The 21,751-nt window shown below is 46.6% G+C and overlaps 1 protein-coding gene across 5 annotated transcripts in view; it reads left to right on the plus strand.

Annotated features, from left to right (window-relative positions):
* Nucleotides 1-8,046: 8,046 nt before the first annotated feature.
* Nucleotides 8,047-21,751, plus strand: part of pwwp3a (PWWP domain containing 3A, DNA repair factor) — a 61,435-nt gene continuing 47,730 nt past the window's right edge. For 4 of the 5 annotated variants that reach the window (XM_033046461.1, XM_033046462.1, XM_033046463.1 and 1 more), the window contains exon 1: nucleotides 8,102-8,362. The gene's annotated coding sequence lies outside the window, so the exon portion shown is untranslated. Of the gene's footprint in view, nucleotides 8,363-21,751 lie in introns of all 5 variants that reach the window. The other variant, XM_033046459.1, reaches the window with a different exon arrangement.

A 21,751-nucleotide genomic window follows, 5' to 3' on the forward strand; every position in this document is an offset into this window, starting at 1 on the left:
ACCTGGAAATGTTGGGTGCATTCCATGGCCTAAAGTCAGATTGTACTGGGTCATATCACCAGCATGTTAGACTACAGATAGACAATACCACATTAACCACATGGGTGGAAACAAATCGACATCATGTGACAATCTGGCTAATACAATTTGGCAATGGTGTATGCAGAGAGATATTTGGATATCAGCCACTTACCTACCAGGAAGACTAAATTTAGTGGCAGACACCAGGTCACGCAAATTTAATGAAAACACCGAATGGATGTTGAATAAAAAAGTATTTGCTGATATTACAGCAAAATATGGAACACCAGATATCGATCTATTCGCATCCAGACTTAACCACCAGTTATCAAATTATGTTTCATGGGAACCAGACCCTGGGGCAGCGGCGACAGATGCATTTTCGCTGCATTGGGGCAAATTGTTTATTTACGCATTCCCTCCTTTCTGCCTCATCAGTCGGGTATTAAGGAAAATACAACAAGACTCTGCGTCTGGTATTTTGGTAGTACTCGATTGGCCTACTCAACCATGGTTCCCAGTGGTATTAAACATGGTATTAGAACCATGTATCACCATCCCACATAGACCAGATTTATTGCTACATCCCGTAACAAGGGATAGCCACCCATGCCATAAACATTTGAACTTATTAATTTGTAGAGTTTAAAAACACCTCTACTACAGCTGGAATATCAATATGATATTCCAGCATCTGCAGTTCCCTTTTGAACACTTTGTCTACTACAGCTGGGACTGATGGACCGAACAGTGAACATGATCTCGGCGGCCCAAAGACAGTCAACCAAAAAACAGTATCTGGTCTATATCAGGAAGTGGGAGATGTACTGCCATAAAAACAACATCACCTACAGAGACACGAACATCCCGTCTGTTCTGGAATATCTGGCAGCCTCCACTATGATGAGGGGCTCAGTTACAGTGCCATCAACTGCGCCAGAAGTGCCCTATCGACTTACCTATGGCAGGGGACAGAGCGTTACTCAGTTGGGACTCACCCACTGGTAACAAAACTTATGAGGGGAATTTTTAATACTAATCCCCCAAGAACCAGGTACTCCCAAATATGGGATGTAAGTATTGTCCTGAAGATGCTCAGGAATTGGTCTCCAGCAACAGCTCTGTCCCTACACAGACTGACATTAAAAACAGTCATGCTAATGGCATTGGTCACGGCACAGAGGGTACAGTCACTGCATAAACTAAGACTGGACAACATGACTTCCTCAACAGAAAATATTACGTTTCATATCTATGAGTTAGTAAAGCAGAACAGACAGGGATCAGCAGGCCTCAATATACAATTTAGGTCATACCCAACAGATGACCGTCTCTGTATAATAAGACATCTGTCGTTATACATGGAGACAACGAAAATCCTAAGAGGCAATGAGAAGGCACTTTTGGTCAGCCACAAGCAACCACACAAAAGAGTGACGGTCCAGACCATCTCAAGATGGCTGAAACAGGTGCTAACACAGGCTGGGGTGGATACTAATATTTTTAAATCTCATTCCTCCAGGGCTGCAGCTACATCGGCAGCGATACAGTTGGATGTACCAATGGACCAAATCCTCAGGGCAGCAGGATGGTCTGGGGAAAAAACATTCCAATTATTTTACAGCAAACCAGTAATGAAACGTGGAACGTTTGCAGAAACAATTTTAAGTTCTGTAAATTAAGTTCTGTAAATAGCCCCGGCTATTTCTACACTAACTTCCCTCAATGTCCTAGGGAATATCCTGTCAGGACCTGGAGACTTATCCACTTTTATATTTTTCAAAAGTGGATAAGTCTCCAGGTCCTGACAGGATATTCCCTAGGACATTGAGGGAAGTTAGTGTAGAAATAGCCGGGGCTATGACAGAAATATTTCAAATGTCATTAGAAACGGGAATAGTCCCCGAGGATTGGCGTACTGCGCATGTTGTTCCATTGTTTAAAAAGGGTTCTAAGAGTAAACCTAGCAATTATAGACCTGTTAGTTTGACTTCAGTGGTGGGCAAATTAATGGAAAAGATACTTAGAGATAATATATATATAAGCATCTGGATAAACAGGGTCTGATTAGGAACAGTCAACATGGATTTGTGCCTGGAAGGTCATGTTTGACTAATCTTCTTGAATTTTTTGAAGAGGTTACTAGGGAAATTGACGAGGGTAAAGCAGTGGATGTTGTCTATATGGACTTTAGTAAGGCCTTTGACAAGGTTCCTCATGGAAGGTTGGTTAAGAAGGTTAAACTGTTGGGTATAAATGCAGGAATAGCAAGATGGATTCAGCAGTGGCTGAATGGGAGAAGCCAGAGGGTAATGGTGGATGGCTGTTTGTCGGGTTGGAGGCAGGTGACTAGTGGGGTGCCTCAGGGATCTGTGTTGGGTCCTTTGTTGTTTGTCATGTACATCAATGATCTGGATGAAGGGGTGGTAAATTGGATTAGTAAGTAAGCAGATGATACCAAGATAGGGGGTGTTGTGGATAATGAAGAGGATTTCCAAAGTCTACAGAGTGATTTAGGCCATTTGGAAAAATGGGCTGAAAGATGGCAGATGGAGTTTAATGCTGATAAATGTGAGGTGTTACACCTTGGCAGGACAAATCAAAATAGGACGTACATGATAAATGGTAGGGAATTGAAGAATACAGTTGAACAGAGGGATCTGGGAATAACCGTGCATAGTTCCTTGAAGGTGGAATCTCATATAGATAGGGTGGTAAAGAAAGCTTTTGGTATGCTAGCCTTTATAAATCAGAGCATTGAGTATAGAAGCTGGGACGTAATGTTAAAATTGTACAAGGCATTGGTGAGACCAAATCTGGAGTATGGTGTACAATTTTGGTCGCCCAATTATAGGAAGGATGTCAACAAAATAGAGAGAGTACAGAGGAGATTTACTAGAATGTTGCCTGGGTTTCAACAACTAAGTTACAGAGATAGGTTGAATAAGTTAGGTCTTTATTCTCTGGAGCGTAGAAGGTTAAGGGGGGACTTGATAGAGGTCTTTAAAATGATGAGAGGGATAGACAGAGTTGATGTGATCAAGCTTTTCCCTTTGAGAATAGGGAAGATTCAAACAAGAGGACATGACTTCAGAATTAAGGGACAGAAGTTTAGGGGTAACATGAGGGGGAACCTTTACTCAGAGAGTGGTAGCGGTGTGGAATGAGCTTCCAGTGGAAGTGGTAGCGGCAGGTTCGTTGGTATCATTTAAAAATAAATTGGATAGGCATATGGATGAGAAGGGAATGGAGGGTGATGGTATGAGTGCAGGCAGGTGGGACTAAGGGAAAAAAGTTGTTCGGCACGGACTTGTAGGGCCGAGATGGCCTGTTTCCGTGCTGTAATTGTTATATGGTTATATGTTATATGGTTAAACCCATAAAAAGGGGTTATAATTTTGTGTTAACAAATTTTATGATTTCAATGTCGAATTCATGTCCAAATTATGTTAACACAATTCCTCCTACAGTCATCAAGGCAGACGTGATGCATGGACTCGTTTCCACGGCATGAAATCACAGAGCTTTAAAATCTTCACGTAGTCACTCACGTGACTCCGAAGTAAAATAGTAAGATTAAACGAGAACTTACCAGTTTGAAGTTTGGTCTGTATTTTATGAGGAGTTATGGGTGGGTCCGTCTGTATTTTTATTGTTTTCTGTCTTGTTCTATGTAGTTTTTATTGTTTTTTTTGTCGGGGTATGTGTGTGGGGGTGGAGTGGGGTGGTGGAACTTTAAGGTCTTTCCCCTGCACGGGAGACCCGACCTTTTCTTTGTCGGGTCTCCGTTGTCGTTGGGGCTGCAACGTGGAGCGGCCTCCAACAGGAATGACCTGGGGCTCCAGTCGCGGAGCTGCGGATCTACTAACCATCACGGAGCTGGCCGAGTCCGGAGCGGGTGTAGCTGTGGTGGAGCGCTGCTGTGACCCGACACCCGGAGATTCGGAAGCTCCTACCGCAGGTCTGTGGACAGTAATACCGGGAGCCCGCGGGTCCCTGGTGGGAGACCGCTTTTCGGGGCTTCTGCAACGGCGACTTCTCCCGCCCGAGTTGCGGGGTTGAAGATTACCTGGAGCGGGGCCTACATCACCGCCCCGCGCGGCTTGGAATGGCCGCGGGACTTTGTGAGCACCCGCCGGGGGCTCCAACACCAAGAGCCCGCCGGGGCTCCAACACCAAGACCCGGTGCGTGGCCTTGCACCACCCAGCGTGGCTTTAATGGCTGCGGGACATTTAACATCGCCCGCCGGGGGCTTTGACTCTGTCTTTGACTCTGACATGGGGGGGAGAGGGGAGAGCAGGGGAGAGATATGTTTAAGTTTTGCCTTCCATCACAGTGAGGAGGACTCACTGTGATGGATGTTTATGTGAATTGAATTGTGTTGGTGTGTGTCTTGGTTCTTTTTTTGTATGGCTGCAGAAACCAAATTTCGTTTGAACCTCATGTGAGGTTCAAATGACAAATAAAAGGTATTGTATTATTGTATTGTATGAGGGATTACGTGCCCTCCGCTCCCACCCTTGATCATATACTTAACTGGTATCTCTTCTCTAATCTTACTATGTTTAGTCATTACAGTTATCTGTGATTTCACACCGCTGCTTTGAAGAATGACACGCATGCGTCCTGGCGGGCTTCTTCTTCACGTATTCCCTCAACGTTCCTCCTCATAAAATACAGATCAAACTTCAAACTGTTAAGTTCTCGTTTAATCTTACTATTTCTGTTGCATTTCCCTCCTTGTGAATAAATGAAAAAATGTCAAAGGGTGTGATGCCAAGTTTATTTTGCTCCAATAACATGAATCATGCCAATAAATTGCACAATAAGATATTAAGTCAGCTATCCATGCTCTCCAGGGATGCTGTCTGCCCACTAAGTTACTCCGGAATTTTATGTCTATCCTTTTCACCCTGTTCATTCCCTCTTTTCTCAACCGACTTGAAAGTTACTGAAGCCCTCCAGCACTCCATTCTTTTTTGTTGTAAACCAGCATCTGCTGTTCCTTGTTTCTCCATGAAATTGCAGTTGTGGATGTAGCCCAGTCTATCACACACACTAGACTGCCTCAGAAAAGCAATCAATTATCCCGTTCACCCCGAAAGGTCTGAAAAACGGGTCTGAAGAAGGGACCCGACCCAAAATGACACCTATCCATTTCCTCCAGAGATGCTGCCTGACCAACTAAGTTACTCTGGAATTTTGTCTATCCCTCTTCTCTCATCCAACTTGAAAGTACTTACCACCAGACCATGGAATAGCTGCTCCCCCTCTGTGTTCAGTCTACTTTATTAGGTGCTTAGGTACTTAATTTAGGTGCAATCCGGATTTTCCAAATTACGTCATCACGAACCTTACACCTTTTCTTTAGTTAAGCTTAGTTTAGCTTAGAGATACGGCACAGAAACAGTCTAGGGTTGCCAACTGTCCCGTATTGGCTGGGACATCCCATCCCGTACATTGGGTTAAATTAGTTTGTCCCATATGGGCCAAAACTCCTCAGCTGGGCTTTGTATGCAGTCCAGCACTCGGGCCAACTCATTATTCACCCAGCCACGGCCGAGTCGGTCAAAGAATTGACGTCGGGAATTTTTCCCTTATTTTGACCTTTTGTCCCTTATTTGGGAGTGAGAAAGTTGGCAACCCTAAAACAGGTCCTTCAGCTCACCGGGTCCGCGCCAACTAGTGATCCGCACAAATTATCCTACACACACAAGGACAATGTTCCCTCTAATTATTAGTCGCTCGTGTGCGCGGAAACCTTGGATTGTGCAATTTTTTATGCTGTTACAAATGTGTGTGCGCACTGAATTCTTGTGCAAATATAAACCTGAAATTGTTTCACGATATTTTTGCCATAGCCTCTCTCTCATGGCTAATAAAACTGTATTGCCATGTTATACAAATATTATATTGGTAGAAATACAAAAACACTTGATGGAAGTTGTGTATTCAGTTAAGATTTGATCCTATATCCCATCACCCTCTCCATCCCCCCTTCATCACCCTCTCCCTCCCCATCACCCTCTACCTGCCCTGCCCCCCCCTTACCCCTCCAGTCAAGATCAATGATCATTGTGCGGAGCTCGGTGATCTTCGGTCAGGACCCCACTCTAACTCCCCCCCCCCCTCCCTACTCACTCTCTCTCCCCTTCCCTATCTCCTCTCTCTCTCTCTCCCCTCTCACAGTGAGAGGATTGGTTGTGGCGCCCGCAGACCGGATGCGGCTCGCAAAAGTGTCCGATTGTTGGTGATATGCAGAGTGCTGCCCTGCCGACTACAATTTCAGAAGATTCGGAAGGATTGATGATTTCCCCGTCGATGCCAGAGCGGGCTGCAGCTGTCCCCGGTGCCGGATTGGGCAGGGGATTTTGAAATTTGGAGACATTTTATAGCGGAGATTTTTTTTGTGAGCACATAAATTTTCTTTGTGCGCTGGTTGCAAAACGTCTGCGCGCACACGCGCACAGCTTAGAGGGAACATTGACTAGGGACAATTTTTACATTTACTAAGTCAATTAACCTTCACACCTGTACGTCGTTTTGAGTGTGGGAAGAAACCAAAGATCTCGGAGAAAACCCACATGGTCACGGGGAGAACGTACAAACTCCATACAGACAGCACCCGTAGTCGGGATCGAACCCGGGTCTCAAACGCTGTAAGGCAGCAAATCTACCGCTGCGTCACCGTGCCACCCTTTTCATATATCTGTATCGTTACAATGCTGTAATACTATAATCCTTGTACTCTGTTACTAGGTATGTTGCAAAACTTACCTTCAGCGGCGCTGCAGTTCTGCCACTGCCCGTGTGCGCGACTTTGGCACCTTTGGGGGGGGGCGGGTTTAAAACGCGATTTTCTCTAGGCTGTTGAAATCGATGTTGTTCAGCCTACTTAGTTGCTGACGAAAAACGCTGCGAAATTCGTTCACTGCAGGTATTTTTCAACTAAATTGGGTTCTTTAATTGTTATAGTAGATTAAAAATCATCCTCTAAAGCCGCGAACCCCGACAACGGGACGGATCTCATGTAGGGGACAAGGCAAGGTAGGTTGTTTATTTTTAGTCATTGAATTTTGGAATTAGCTACAATTGGGTAACTAACTAATTATATGCTTTAATTTCAGGTCATCCAAGTAAGATTGTTTAATATTTGTTTCAGAATGCTTCAATCTATAATAACTGAAAATTTCTTTCAGTTCTCTTAATTTTTAATAAAGTTATGGGCTTTAGACTGTTCTTGATCACAGCTTTTGTGTTAAGTCAATGGAAAATCAATAGGGAACAAGATGCTAATTTCCGAGTATGAAAATGGCCATAACCTTTTTAATACTGAAGATATGAAAGTGAATTAGGTGTCAAATTAAACTTCTTTTTATGCTTTATCTGATGGGATAAATTGCAGACTTGATTTTTAAAATCTCAAAATGTTGTAATATTGCTACTGTTACTTTTCTCTCTGCACTCTGTACAGCTTGATTGTATTCATACAAAATATGATCTGATATGACTGGATGGCACACTAACATAAGCTTTTACACTGCACCTTTGTAATCTCAAAAATGTGTTGGGATTTTGTTTTGCATTCAGACTGCAGACCCACCACCCTTGGTTCCAGAGTCTAATTGCCGTATTATCCGTGTTGCCGGACCAACAGGAGTCGCGGACCTGTGGGGGGGAGGGGAGCTTGATGGTGGGCGGGACGGGAGGCGCTGTCACGTGCCGGAGGGGGGAGAGAGAGGGAGCGCAATGGCCGTCACGTGGGTGGGGAGGGGGGGAGAGAGAGAGAAGGCGGCGGTCATCATCAAAGATCTTTGGCCATCATCAAAGATCTTTGGCCATCATCACGTGAGGGGGGCTGAGGGAGCGGGAAGGCACTGCGGGCGTCACGTGGGTAAGGAAGGGAGAGCGTCACGTGGGAGAGGAAGGGAGAGCGAGGGGACAGCGGCAGTCACGTGTGTGGGGGAGAGAGAAAGCGAGACGGCCGCCACGTGGGGAGGGAGGGAGGGAGAGAGGGAGAGAGTGGGAGGCGGCCGTTGGGTGACGTAATTTGAAAAGGAGGGGGGGGAAGGGTGTGTGACCCGGTTGCCCTCGTGACCCGGAAGGCTGCGCCGCCTTCCCTTCGCTCCTCCATGACTCCGTCCCCGCGGCCCGGACCGTATCTTTGGCCGGGACTCGCTTATTGGCGCCGCGCTGATTACAGAAGAGGAGGCCTTGCCTGCGTCGTCCTGCTGCCGCGTGTGTGGGCTCTGTGCCGGGCCGTGGTGCCAGGACGGCGCGTTGATGACCAGGGCTGGGAGCTGAGCTGCTCGACCTCCCTCGGTGACTGCGAGCCACTGGGTAAACATAACTCTTCCTCACTAATTTCACTTTGCTCAACTCGCTCGCTGCAGGTTATCGTTCTCATCCAGTTTATTAATGTGAAAAAATCTCGATTCGGGTTTACCAGAGATAGACATAAAATACTGGAGTAACCCATCCCTTTACAACTTTGGCTCTTTTCTCGTCAGAAATTAATCATTTGTAAATTTATGATAAAGGGTGTGTTTACATTGTTACCAAGTTCTAGGTTTAGAGTTTTATTGACATGTACAATGAGATACAATGAAAAGTTTGTTCTGCATGTAACCAGTCAAATGTTGCTGTGCCCGAGTACTGGAACGGAAAGGTTTTTTTTTTTGCAGGATGTGTATGTTGTTATCCTGACACAAGAAACTGCCGATGCTGAAACTTTTAGCAAATCACAAAGTGCTGGAGTAAGTGAACAAGCAGCATCTGTGGAGGAAATGGGTAGGTAACATTTAGGGTCAAACATCCTCCATGCCCTCCCGCGAGTTCATCCTGCACTTTGGTTTTGACCATTTGATCTCTTGATTGCCCCCTGAGGTAAATGGCTATTTAAAAACTGAATAAAGCCTCCCTCTGCCTATATGCTTCACCCTCCCCTGTTCTGACACCCCATTGTCACACTTGCATCTCTATCCTTTGTCACTTCAACCATCTGCTGATCATCCACCCCCTTACCTGTATCCACCTATCACTTGTGTTGGAAGGAACTACAGTGCTGGTTTAAACTGAAGATAGACTCAAAATGCTGGGGTAACCCAGCGGGACAGGCAACATTTCTGGATAGAAGGAATGGATAACGTTTCAGGTCAAGACTCTACCTATCCCTTCTGTCCAGAGATGCTGAGTTACTCCAGCATTTTTGTCTATCTTCCACTTATTACTTGCCAGACTTTGACCTGTTCCTGCCACTCTTCCATATTTCTCTGTTCTTTCCCCCCCCCCCCCCCCCCAAGTCCATCAGTGTGTGAAAAAGTTACTTTTAATTAAACAAACAGGTTCGCTTTTTAATAAACAGACAACTCACAATACAGTTCAAAACTTTACTTATCGGCCGATGGAAGTGGTTAGGAAACCCCAGCCAAGTGAGCAACACAGACACTTGGCTGTCCTCAGTCCACTTCCCCAAACAACAGAATTACATGGTATTATATATTTTTTTGTCACCTTAGCACACCACAAACATTAGTCATGGTCAGAGGTACAGAGAATACACGTTACTGCAGGATGCTTCCGAGCTGTCTCGTTACATCAGTTGCATCAAAGGCATCTTGTCATGTCGTACACGGACTTTACATCTCAAAGCCATCGGATATTGTCTCAATACCCCTTACTGGGATTAATCTGGGCTTCCTCTCTCATCAAATTTTTTGTCCTGTTGAGGGGTTTGTTTGTAGCGGGTTTTTAAATGTGTATATGTGGGGGGTGGGGGAAACTTTTAAATCTCTTCCCTGCATGGAGACCCGACCCTTTCCCTGTCGGGTCTCCGTTGCCGTTGGGGCCTAGCGCCGTGGAGCGGCCTCCAACCGGAACGACCTGGTGGCTCAAGTCACGGAGCCTGTGGAGCTGCGGACCTACCTCCGTGGAGCTGCGGACCTACCTCCGAGGAGCTGCGGACCTACCTCCGAGGAGCTGCGGACCTACCTCCGTGGAGCTGGCCAGCTTCGGAGCGTGGAGAGATGCGGCGGCACGCTGCTGCGACCCGACTCCGGTGGATGGTGACATCGGGAACTCGCGGGTCCCCGGTGGGAGACTGCTTTGCGGGGCACCGGCAACGGCGACTTCTCCCGCCAGAATTGCGGGGTTGAGAGGGACCTGGAGCGGGGCCTTACAACGCCCGGCGCGGCTTTAATTTACCATGGACTTGCTAGCGCCCGACGGGGGCTCCAACATCAAGACCCGGGGCAGGGCCTTACATCGCCCGGCGTGGCTTTGAGTGGCCGCGGACTTGCTAGCGCCCGCCGGGGGCTTTGACCTCGACTTCGGGAGAGGAGTGGAGAGCAGGGGAGAGACAAGACTTTGCCTTCCATCACAGTGAGGAGGAGACTCACTGTGATGGATGTTTGTGTAAATTGTGTTGGTGTGTGTCTTGGTTCTTTTCTTGTATGGCTGCAGAAACCAAATTTCGTTTGAACCTCATGTGAGGTTCAAATGACAAATAAAAGGTATTGTATTAAATGGTAGATTAATTTTAAAGACATTGGTCATTATCTCAATACACAGCAACCTGAGGCAAGCCTAGACTTGCCTTTCTGTATCGATCTCCTGGAGAATAGCCTGCTTAGAGACTAAAATATAAGTTGTAAGCTGGCCCAGGAATCCATTTAATATTTTCTTATATTAAAGATCATTCAGCCATGTGAAGAAGGGTCCCAACCTGATACTGGCCCATTCTTAGTCACGTGTGTGACCAAAAAGATGAAAATGTGTGGAATACATCTAATTCTGAAAACATTATAGGTATATTGTTTTGTACTGTATACATGATTAATTTTTTTCGGTTTATCAAGTGAAATTTTTATATGTTACTAGACCAAGTGGGACCCGTTGGGTCCCTGTCACATGGGAGGCCTGGTCCCCCCAACGCAACTCATTCCCCCAACGCAATATTCCACCACTCGCCCATAGCCCTCACGGGAAGCCTGGTCCCCCAACACAACCCCTTCCCCAATATTTCACCCGTTCACCCAATGCAATATTCCACCACTCACTCATGGCCCTCAACTGCGCAGGGGTGGCTCATTTCTCCTTATTCACCCACCCACATTATAAACTTTTTAAAAAATCCAATTTTACTTGCTGCCAGGAAAAATATATCAAATTGCACTTGCTGCCAGGACTCGGTGCCCTGTGATTTGCAACATTGTTGCGGGCAGGGCCAGGAATTTGATTTGGATTTTTCTCAGTGAGAAAAATTAGTTTTAACTTAATTTTTAATGTAAATAACTTGTAAAATATGCCATCAATCTGAACAAAACTTGATAGACCACGCCACATGACAATGGTGAGAAAGGTGGTCCAAACATTGTCGCGCTATCGTGTACTGTTTTGGTGTAATTCAGGGCATGACGGATACGCAGACAGACAATAGACTCACTAACAAACAATATGAGAGTTTTAGTGATAGATAGAGACAGAGGGATGGGTGGATGGATGCATGCAGACAATGTTTGTTTGGGGTCAGAGATAAAATAGGACTGGTCACATGTGTGACACCACACAGAAGCATACAATTTTAAAAAGCTAAAATGTTCATATCTTTAGCAGACATGCATTATAGTTCTGTAGGTAGGAAAATAGCAATGAATAATATTAATCTCTTACAAGAATTTTTGAATGTATTACTTTGTGGTGACATCTGACCACGTGTGTGACGTTTTGGTTCATTTTCCAAAGAATTGGCCTACTCCATTCCTTCCACAAATTTTGTCTGACCGCTGTTCCTGTTGTGCTCTAATGTTTGCTCAAGATCCCAGCATCTGCAATTTCTTATGTTCTGACTATTTCAGAAGCTTAGTCAGTTGTATTGGTGAGCTGAGAGTCGCATACAGTCAGAGTTGCTAAGCAACAAATTTCCTTATCTGAAGGAAAGATGTGTATGCCAGATTGTTCCTATATGTGGCGGTCTGGTGGTTTAATGGCCACATTTGATGATGCTGTCCTTTTCACTTGATTTATTTAAGTAACTGAAACCAGTGCGACACAGTGGTGAGGTTGTAAAGCCAGTAGTGCCAGAGACCCAGGTTATATCTTGTCCTGTGCAGCAAGGAATTGTAGATATGTTGTATCGTCAGAGAAAATTTAACCTTCAAGCCCACATGTCTTTGAGGTATGGAAGGAATCCAGAGCACTCGGAGGAAACACGATCACAGAGAAAATATGCAAAATCCACAGAGACAACAGGACAAGATAGAAGATGCTGGAGTAACTCAGCGAGACAGGCAGCATCTCTGAAGAGAAGGAATGGGTGACGTTTCGGGTTTCAGTCTGAAGAAGGGTCTTGTTAATTTGCCTCTGTAAATTGCCCCTAATATGCAGGGAATAAATGAGAAAATGGGATAACATAGAACTAGTGTGAATGGGTGATAGACAATCATGCTGATGGTGATGACTTGGTGAGCGGAAGGGCCTGTTTTCATTTTAGTTTTTTTAGAGCATGTAACCAGGCCCATCGAGGCCACATCGATCACACTAGTTCTATATTATCCGACTTTCACATCCCCTCTATACATAGCAGGGCAATTTACACAGACCACATAACCAACAAACCTGCATGTCTTTGGAAGGTAGACAAAATTTGCTGGAGAAACTCAACGGGTGCAGCAGCATCTATGGAGCGAAGGAAATAGGCAACGTTTCGGGCCGAAACCCTTCTTCAGACTGTTGCAGGGTTGGGGGGGGGGGGGGAGGGGGAAGAAGAAAGGAAGAGGAGGAGCCAGAGGGCTGAGGGACAGCTGAGAAGGGGAGGAGACAGCAAGGGCTACCGGAAATTGGAAAAGTCAATGTTCAGGCCACCGGGATGCAGACTGCCCAAGCGGAATATGAGGTGCTGCTCTTCCAGTTTCCGGTGGTGCTCACTCTGGCAATGGAGGAGGCCCAGGACAGAAAGGTCGGATTCGGAATTGGAGGGTGAGTTGAAGTGCTGAGCCACAGGGAGATCGGGTTGGTTAATGCGGACCGAGCGGAGGTGTTCGGCGAAACGATCGCCAAGCCGACGCTTGGTCTCACCGATGTAGATCAGCTGACATCTAGAGCAGTGGATGCAATAGATGAGGTTGGAGAAGATGCAGGTAAACCTCTGTCGCACCTGTGAGAGGAAACTGGAGAACTCGGAGAGAACATGCAAACCCCACACAAACTACTCCCGAGGTCAGGATCGAACCTGGATCTCCGGTACTGTGAGGCAGCAGCTCTACCAGCTGCATCAGTGTGCCACTCCTTGAAATGTTCCTGAGATTAATTTTTAAATTGTTACAATTTGAGGACGAAATTTACAATTCTTGTGATTTATTTTTAATAGGGAAAGGGATTACAAAACTATGGTAACTATCAAAAGCTGTTAAAGGGCAGTCTACATTTTTGTGAGCCATGGACTTTCTTTGGACTGTTCATAAGTGATAGGAGTAGAATTAGGCCATTTGGCCCATCAAGTCTACTTTGCCATTCAATCATGGCTGATCTATCTCTCCCTCCTAACTCCATTCTCCTGCCTTCACTCCACACCTCTGACGCCTGTGCAAATCAAAAATCTATCAATGCCTGAAAAAATATGCACTGACGGCCTCCACAGTCTGGTTCATCTAACTAACTGGACTATTAGTTCCTAAAGCGGCATTGGAACATCCTGGCAATGGCCCTGGGCCAGCATTAGAGCTTTTCAATCTCTAGAAAGTGCAATGTGATAGAAAATAGGAGCATTTGGTTCTTCGATCCAGCACCGCCAATCAATATAATCATGGCTGATCATCCTAAATCAGTACCCCGTTCCTGCTTTCTCCCCATATCCCTTGATTCCGTTAGCCCTGAGCTACATCTAACTCTCACTTGAAAACATCCAGTGAATTGGCCACCACTGCCTTGTGTGGCAGAGAATTCCACAGATTCACAACTCTCTGGGTGAGAAGGTTTTTCCTCATCTCAGTCCTAAATGGTCTACACCTATTCTTAAAACGTTGACCCCTGGTTCTGGACCCTCCCAACATGGGGAACATTTTTCCTGCATCTAGCCTGTCCAATCCCTTAAGAATTGTAGATGTTTCTAAAAGATACCCTCTCATCCTTCTAAATTCTAGTAAATTTTAGTCCAGTCGATCCATTCCTTCATCATTGGTCAGTCCCGCTAAAAAAGTTACTTTTATTCAAACAAACAGGTTCAATTCTTAATAAACAGACAACTCACAAAGCGGTTGGGAGACCAGTTCAAAACTTTACTTATCAGGGCTCTCACTTAACTTTTTTTCCCTGTTGCCAGCCGGGCAACCTTGACAGCTTTTTAGGTTGCCAAATCACAGTTTAGGTGGTCATTTAAGACGGTTTGCATGATGCGTGCGATAATGTGCTCGGACGAAGTTCGTAGTCACCAGTCGGAATTATGCTCAATGAAGCATTCACATATTATGTTCAAGAAGGAATGGAAAATTCGATGGCAGATGCTGGAAAATCGAAGGTAGACAAAAGTGCTGGAGAAACTCAGCGAGTGCGGTAGCATCTACGGAGCGAAGGAAATAGGCAATGTTTCAGGCCGAAACCCATCAGTCTGAAGAAGGGTTTCGGGCCGAAACGTTGCCTATTTCCTTCGCTCCATATATGCTGCCGCATCCGCTGAGTTTCTCCAGCACTTTTGTCTACACACATATTATTTCTGCTTCAAATAACTCACAAACTAAACGTATTCACCAATCAAGACATGATATATACCACAATGACATGCAGCAAAATTATAATACAATATCTCAACTCTTTTTACACATTGCAATTAATGCAATTTCTATTAGTTCTTTCCACTTCCAAACTAAAATGTGGTTGGATTATTCAGCGTATGCTCAACCTGTGTCACTAAATCCTGGACCATGGTAACATATATGCATACGTATAGTTGTGAATGTTGCTCATTAAATAACTGCAGTACTGATACTCCATATTAAGAGCATTGATTTGCCGTTAAAATGAATTCTGTAATAACGTGTCAACAGTAGCAGTGACAATCGAACACTGCGGTTTTAATGTTTCACGTGTTTACAATTTAATTAATCCATCTTTATGGATTAAAACAAATAATAACAATGGGAATTAAAACGCATTTGATTGCATTCCGTTATCAAACATAGTCAATGTTCGCTCTGAAGACATTTCCAGGACAATAGGGTCAGGGAGGGGGGTGTGTGTGAATCAGTGCGGGGTGGATAGATGGGGGGGGGGGGGGGGGGGGGGGGGGGGGGGGGTTAGAAGGCAGTCGGTGCAGAATGGATGGATTGAGGCAGGTGAATTAGTACGTGTTGGTTGGAGTAGGTAAAATTGTGAGGGGAGAGCACGGGGGATGTCAGTGGTGTTGAATGGGGGGGGTTCAGTACGGGATGGATGGGGGTAGACAAAAGTGCTGGAGAAACTCAGTGGGTGAGGCAGCATCTATGGAGCGAAGGAAATAGGCAAAGTTTCGGGTTGAGACCCTTCTTCAGACTGTTTTCCCCCCCCATCAGAGGATCAGTACTGGATGGGAGGGGGGAGATCAGCGCAGGATGAATGGGGGGGGGGGGGGTCAGTACAGTGTGGATCGGAGGGTCTGTGCAGGATGAATGGAGAATCACTACAGGATGAAAGAGGGGAAGGTGCAGGGTAAATGGAGCGTGGGTCAGTACAGGATGAATGCGTGGATTAGTACAGGATGGATGGGGGATCAGTACAGGATGGATGGAGGAGAAGTGCAGGATGGATGGAAAAGGGGTAACTACAGGGTGAATTGGGGAACCAGTGCAGGATGGATGGGGGGGGGGGGTGGCGGCAGGAGAATTAATGCGAGGTGGATAGGGTGATCAGTGCGGGATGAATAGATTGGGGGGGGGAGATGGGGAGAGGAGCATAGGGGATGTCAGTGAGGACTGAATAGAAGTGGGAATGGGGATCAGTGCAGGATGGAGAGGAGGGGTCCCAGGATAAGGGGGGGGGGGGGTGGAGGGGGCGTACAATAGAGAGAGAGAGAGAGAAGGGGGGCGAGGTGGGGAGGAAGGTCAGCGCTTTTCTGACAACGTCGCGCCGTTGGGAACTCCTCGCCACCGCCTCCCTCCTCCGCCAGCCAACAGCAAGGTGCGGGGCCGAGCGGTGCAGCTCAACGATCCTATAGCAATAGGATCTATGGTGCAGCTGCTTCAGAGGTGTCGGAGCGAATGACGGGTCCCGCACAGCAGCAGCAGCGGCTCCATCTCCTCCTCCTTTCTGACAGCGGCCGCTGCTTGCAAACCCGCTAACGGCGATAAACGCTTTCAAACCAAACTCTCCCGCACGCCGAGGCCTCCCCCTCCCTCCCTCCCGGCCTCGGCGTCCGGGAGGGTTTTTTTAAAAGCGCCGTTAGCAGGTTTGCAAGCAGGGCGGGCGGGGTGCAGGAGGAGGAGAAGATGGCGCAGCTGTCGCTGTTCGGGGCCCGTCATTCGTCACTCTGCAATACAGCCGTCACCGCCGACACAAAATGTAGTGTTCCTTTTCTCCAGAGATGCTGCCTGACCCGCGGAGTTACTCCAGTTTTTTGTGTCTGTCTTCGGTACAAACCAGTATCTGGTTGCCAAGCCGGGCAAAATGACTCGGTGTTTAGGTTGCCCGGCGGCGCTTTGAGTGGTCAGTGGCACCCGGGCAACCGTTAATTTCGATCCCTGAGTACTGATACTCCATATTAAGAGCATTGATTTGCCGTTAAAATGAATTCTGTAATAACGTGTCAATGGTAGCAGTGACAACGTAATGTTTCACATGTTCACAATTTAATGAATCCATCTTTATGGACTAAAACAAATAGTAACATTGGGAATTAAAACACAGTTGATTGCATTCCGTTATCAAACATAGTCAATGTTCGCTCTGAAGACATTTCCAGCACAATAGGGTCAGGGGGTGCGTGAATCAGTGCGGGGTGGATAAATGGCGGAGGGGGGGGGGGGGGTTGAGAAGGCAATCGGTGCGGAATGGATGGATTGAGGCAGGTGAATTAGTACGTGTTGGTTGGAGTATGTAAAATTGTGAGGGGAGAGCACGGGGGATGTCAGTGGTGTTGAATGGGGGGGGTCAGTACGGGATGGATGGGGGGGGGGATCAGTACAGGATGAATGGGGGGGGATCAGTACAGGGTGAATGGGGATAGACAAAAATGCTGGAGAAATTCAGCGGGTGAGACAGCATCTATGGAGCGAAGGAAATAGGCAACGTTTCGGGTCGAGACCCTTCTTCAGACTGTTCCCCCCCCCCCCATTCTTGAATGGGGGGATCAGTACAGGGTGGATGGGTGGCGGATCAGCACAGGATGAATGGTGGGGGGGGGGGGTTCAGTACAGTGTGGATCGGAGGGTCTGTGCAGGATGAATGGGTGATCACTACAAGATGAATGAGGGGATCTGTATCGGATGAATGGGGGATCTCAGTACAGGATGAATGAGGGGAACAGTAGAGGATGAATGGTGATCAGTAAAAGATGAATGGGGAGATCACTACAGGATGGATGGGGGGGGATCGATGCAGGGTAAATGGAGGGTCGGTCAGTACGGGATGAATGGGAGGATCAGTGCAGGATGAATGCGGGTGCAGGATAGATGGGAAGGGGGGTCAGTACAGGATGAACTGGGGGACCAGTGTAGGATGGATGGGGGGGTTGGCAGGAGAATCAATGCGAGGTGGGGTAGGGTGATGAATAGATTGGGGGGGGGGGGTAGATGGGGAGGGGAGCACATGGGATGTCAGTTAGGACTGAATAGAGGCGGGAATGGGGAGGAATGGTCCCAGGATAAAAGGGGTGGAGGGGGCGTACGAGAGTGAGGGGGGAAGGGGCAAAGGAGGTGGGGAGGAAGGAAGGTCAGCGCTCCACTGACAACAATACCCCGCTGCCTTGGCCGTCCCTGTCCACCGCCAAGTGCCGCCGCTAAAGGGGGAGGCGGTTGGGTTCTCCTCGCCACCGCCTACCCTCCTCCGCCAGCCAACAGCAAGGTGCGGGTCCGAGCGGTGCAGGGTCTTTGGTGCAGCTCCCCCTCCTTCCCTCCTCCCGGCCTCGGCGTGCGGGAGAGTTTGTTTTGAAAGCCGTTAGCGGATTTGCAAGCAGCGGCCGCTATCAGGGCGGGCGGGAGGAGGTGGAGTCGCGGCCGCTGCTGCTGCTCCTGTGTGGGGCCTGTAATTCACTCCGACCCTTCGTCACCACGCACCTAGTATCTTTGCCCCGCACAGCCGTCGCCGACACGAAACAACACGTTCCTTTTCTCCAGAGATGCTGCCTGACCTGCTGAATTACTTCAGTTTTTTGTGTCTTATCGGTATAAACCAGTATCTGCAGTGCCAAGCCGGGCAAAATAAGTCAGCGTTTAGGTTGCCCGGTGGAACTTTGCTTGGTCAATGGCACCCGGGCAACTGTTAATTTCGAGCCCTGCTTATTATCGGCCGATGGAAGTGGCAAGGAAAACCCGAGTCAAGTGAGCAGTACAGACACTTGGCTGTCCTCAGTCCACTTCTCTGAACAACAGAATTACATGGAATTATACACTTTTTTTGTCACCTTAACACAAAATTCCACAAACATTAGTCATGGTCAGAGGTAGAGAGAATACACGTTACTACAGGATCAGGGCTCGAAATTAACGGTTGCCCGTGTGCCACTGACCACTCAAAGTGCCGCAGGGCAACCTAAACCGCGAGTCATTTTGCCCGGCTTGGCAACTACCATAGACCGAAGTGTGGCGTGACGGAGGGTCGGAGCGAATGACCGGCCCCGCGCAGCCCCAGCCCCTGCTCCTGCACCCCGTCCAGCCTGATAACGGCTGCTGCTGCCACTCTGTTTTCAAAGCAAACCCTTGGAGGGGGGGGGGGGTGCCGGCCTTCACCTCCCTCTCTCCCTCTCCCTCTCCCTCCCTCTCTCCCTCTCTCCCTCCCTCTCCCTCTCCCCCCCTTATCCTGAGACCCCTCCTCTCCATCCCGCACTGATCCCCACTCCTGCCTCTATTCAGTCCTCACTGACATCCCCTGTGCTCCCCTCCTCATCTACTCCCCCCCCCATCCGTCCTGCACTGCTCCACCCCTTCATCCAGCACTGCTTCCCCCATCCATCCTGCATAGATCCCCCCCCCCCCATTCCACCCACTGTCATCCCCGCGCTCTCCCCTCACAATTTTATCTACTCCAACCAACACGTACTAATTCCCCTGCCCCAATCCATCCAATCCACACCGATTGCCTTCTCACACAAATTTTGTCAGGAGATATTTCAGTTGAAATTTTAAAGTTAATTCTGAAGTGGGAATGATGGAAAAAGCGGTTATCAACAATTTTTTTAAAAATTGTTCCTTACAAACTGGGTATCTTCATTGCTGTTCACAACACGTACATCTAATCTGAATGTCCGGTAATGTGGCGTCTTGACACCTTTAAATATATTACCAAACGAACATTTGCTGCATTTATGTCCTTTGGCCATCTCTTGTTAGTTAGTGTGATGTTTAACCTCTCAGATGGGTATAGTCAGTTTTAACAGCTATTATCATAAAATGCCTTTAGAAAATTCCTTGCAACCTGTATATTTTGTTGTGGGTAAATTATGTGGGAAGCGAGAGTGTTTCTGTACAAATAGCAATAACGACCCATGCTATGGCCATGTCATGATAATTTTCGGTCCTTCACAGAAAACATGCTTGCATCAATCTGCAGTGTGCATGGTTAAGCATATATGTTATCAAGGTCCTGGATTTATTGACACAGGTTGATCATACGATGAATAATCCAACCACATTTTTGTTTGGAAGTGGAAAGATATAATAAAAATTGCATTAATTGCAATGTGTAAAAAGAGTTGAGATACTGCATTATAATTTTGCTGCATGTCATTGTGGTATATATCATGTCTTGATTGGTGAATTTGTTAGTTTGTGACTTTATTTGAAGCAGAAATAATATGTGAATGCTTAATTAAGCATAATTCCGATTGGTAACTACGCACTTCGTCTGAGCACGCGTCATGCAAGCCATCTGAAATGACCAACTAAACTGTCATTTGGCAACCTAAAAAGCTGCCAAGGTTGCCCGGCTGGCAACAGGGAAAAAAAGTTAAGCGAGAGCCCTGAAGATGCGTCTGAGCTGTCTCTTTACATCAGTTGCATCAAAGGCATCCTGTCATGTGGTACCGGACTTTACATCTCAAAGGCATCGGACATTGGTACAAGGTATTTTACATATTAAAGGCATCGGACATTATCTCAATACCCTTACTGGGATTAATCTGGGTTTCCTCGTGAACTGGTAGACAAATTTTAACGTCATTGGTCATTATTTCAATGCACAGCAACCCGAGGCAAGCCTAGACTTGCCTTTCTGTATCAATCTACTGGAGAAAAGCCTTATCACCGGGACTGGGAATTAACGTGGTGAACCTATGCAGCATTCCCTAAACAACAAGAATGTCTTCCTCAAATCAGGAGACCAAAACTGCACACAATACTCCAGGTGTGGTCCCATCAGGGCCCTGTACAACTGCAGTCAGACCTTCTATACTCAAATCCTCTCGCTATGAAGGCCAACATGTCATTTGCTTTCTTCACTGCCTGCTGTACCTGCATGCTTACTTTCTGTGACTGATGTACAAGGACACCCAGGTCTCGTTGTATTTCCCCTTTTTCTAATCTGACACCATTCATATAATAATCTGACACCATTCAGATAGGTGTAATGATCTGGAATTTTGAATGTACTAGCCTTTAAAATGTTAATTTGATTCACCAGAACTGTCTGAAGTTGCACCTGCAGCTGTTTGCAATGGAATAATTCCAGTGAATACGCTCTGTGGTTTTGCAGCAATGGACATTTATAGGAGCATATTTTGTATAATTAAGTCTTGAATTGCAAGTCACTAAATCATCACTAAAATGATGTTTTAAATTAAGGGATATATATTTATGCAAGTTATAGAAGGAATTGATGCATTTTTAGGAGAAATGGGGCATTATTAGGTTAGAAAATCCAGGAAATGAAAAGTGCCAGAAATAGTCCAAGTGAATTTGAGGGCAGGGTGGAAGATAGTGGCAAAGGTGATAAAATTGATATCCATATGTCATTAGTGCATGTATCAAAAGGGAGAAGTAACAGGTTGTCTAAAGTTGGAGATAGACACAAAATGCTGGAGTAACTCAGCGGGACAGGCAGCATCTCAGGAGAGAAGGAATGCGTGAAGTTTCGGGTCGAGCCCCATCTTCAAACATTGGAGAGCTTAATCTTCAGTCTGGAAGGCTGTAACATGCCCAAACCGAAGATGAGACCTGTCTCAAGCTTGCGTTGGCTCTCATTGTAATTGGGTAGAAGTTCAGAAAGAGCTCTGATTGGGATTGGGATGGTGAATTAAAATGGCAGTTGACTAGAAACTCGGTCATTCCTGCTGACTGTGTGCAAGTGCTCCACAGCAGATCACTGAATATCTTTAATATTACCATATATGGGCATGACGGGATCTGTGCGAGAATGTTCTATAAGATAAAGAATTGCTGAATTGCTTACTGCTAAGGTACAAGTACGGTGTTTGAACATTACATATTTGTGTGGACCACGAGGAAATCTGTATCTGTGTTATCATACTCGGAGTTACCTCCCACTCCCGCATGGGCGAAATAAAGACGTTACTGCTTTATTACTAACTTTATTGTATGATTATCTGCTTGA

Source organism: Amblyraja radiata, chromosome 29, assembly GCF_010909765.2.
Source record: "Amblyraja radiata isolate CabotCenter1 chromosome 29, sAmbRad1.1.pri, whole genome shotgun sequence".
Lineage (NCBI taxonomy): Eukaryota > Metazoa > Chordata > Chondrichthyes > Rajiformes > Rajidae > Amblyraja > Amblyraja radiata.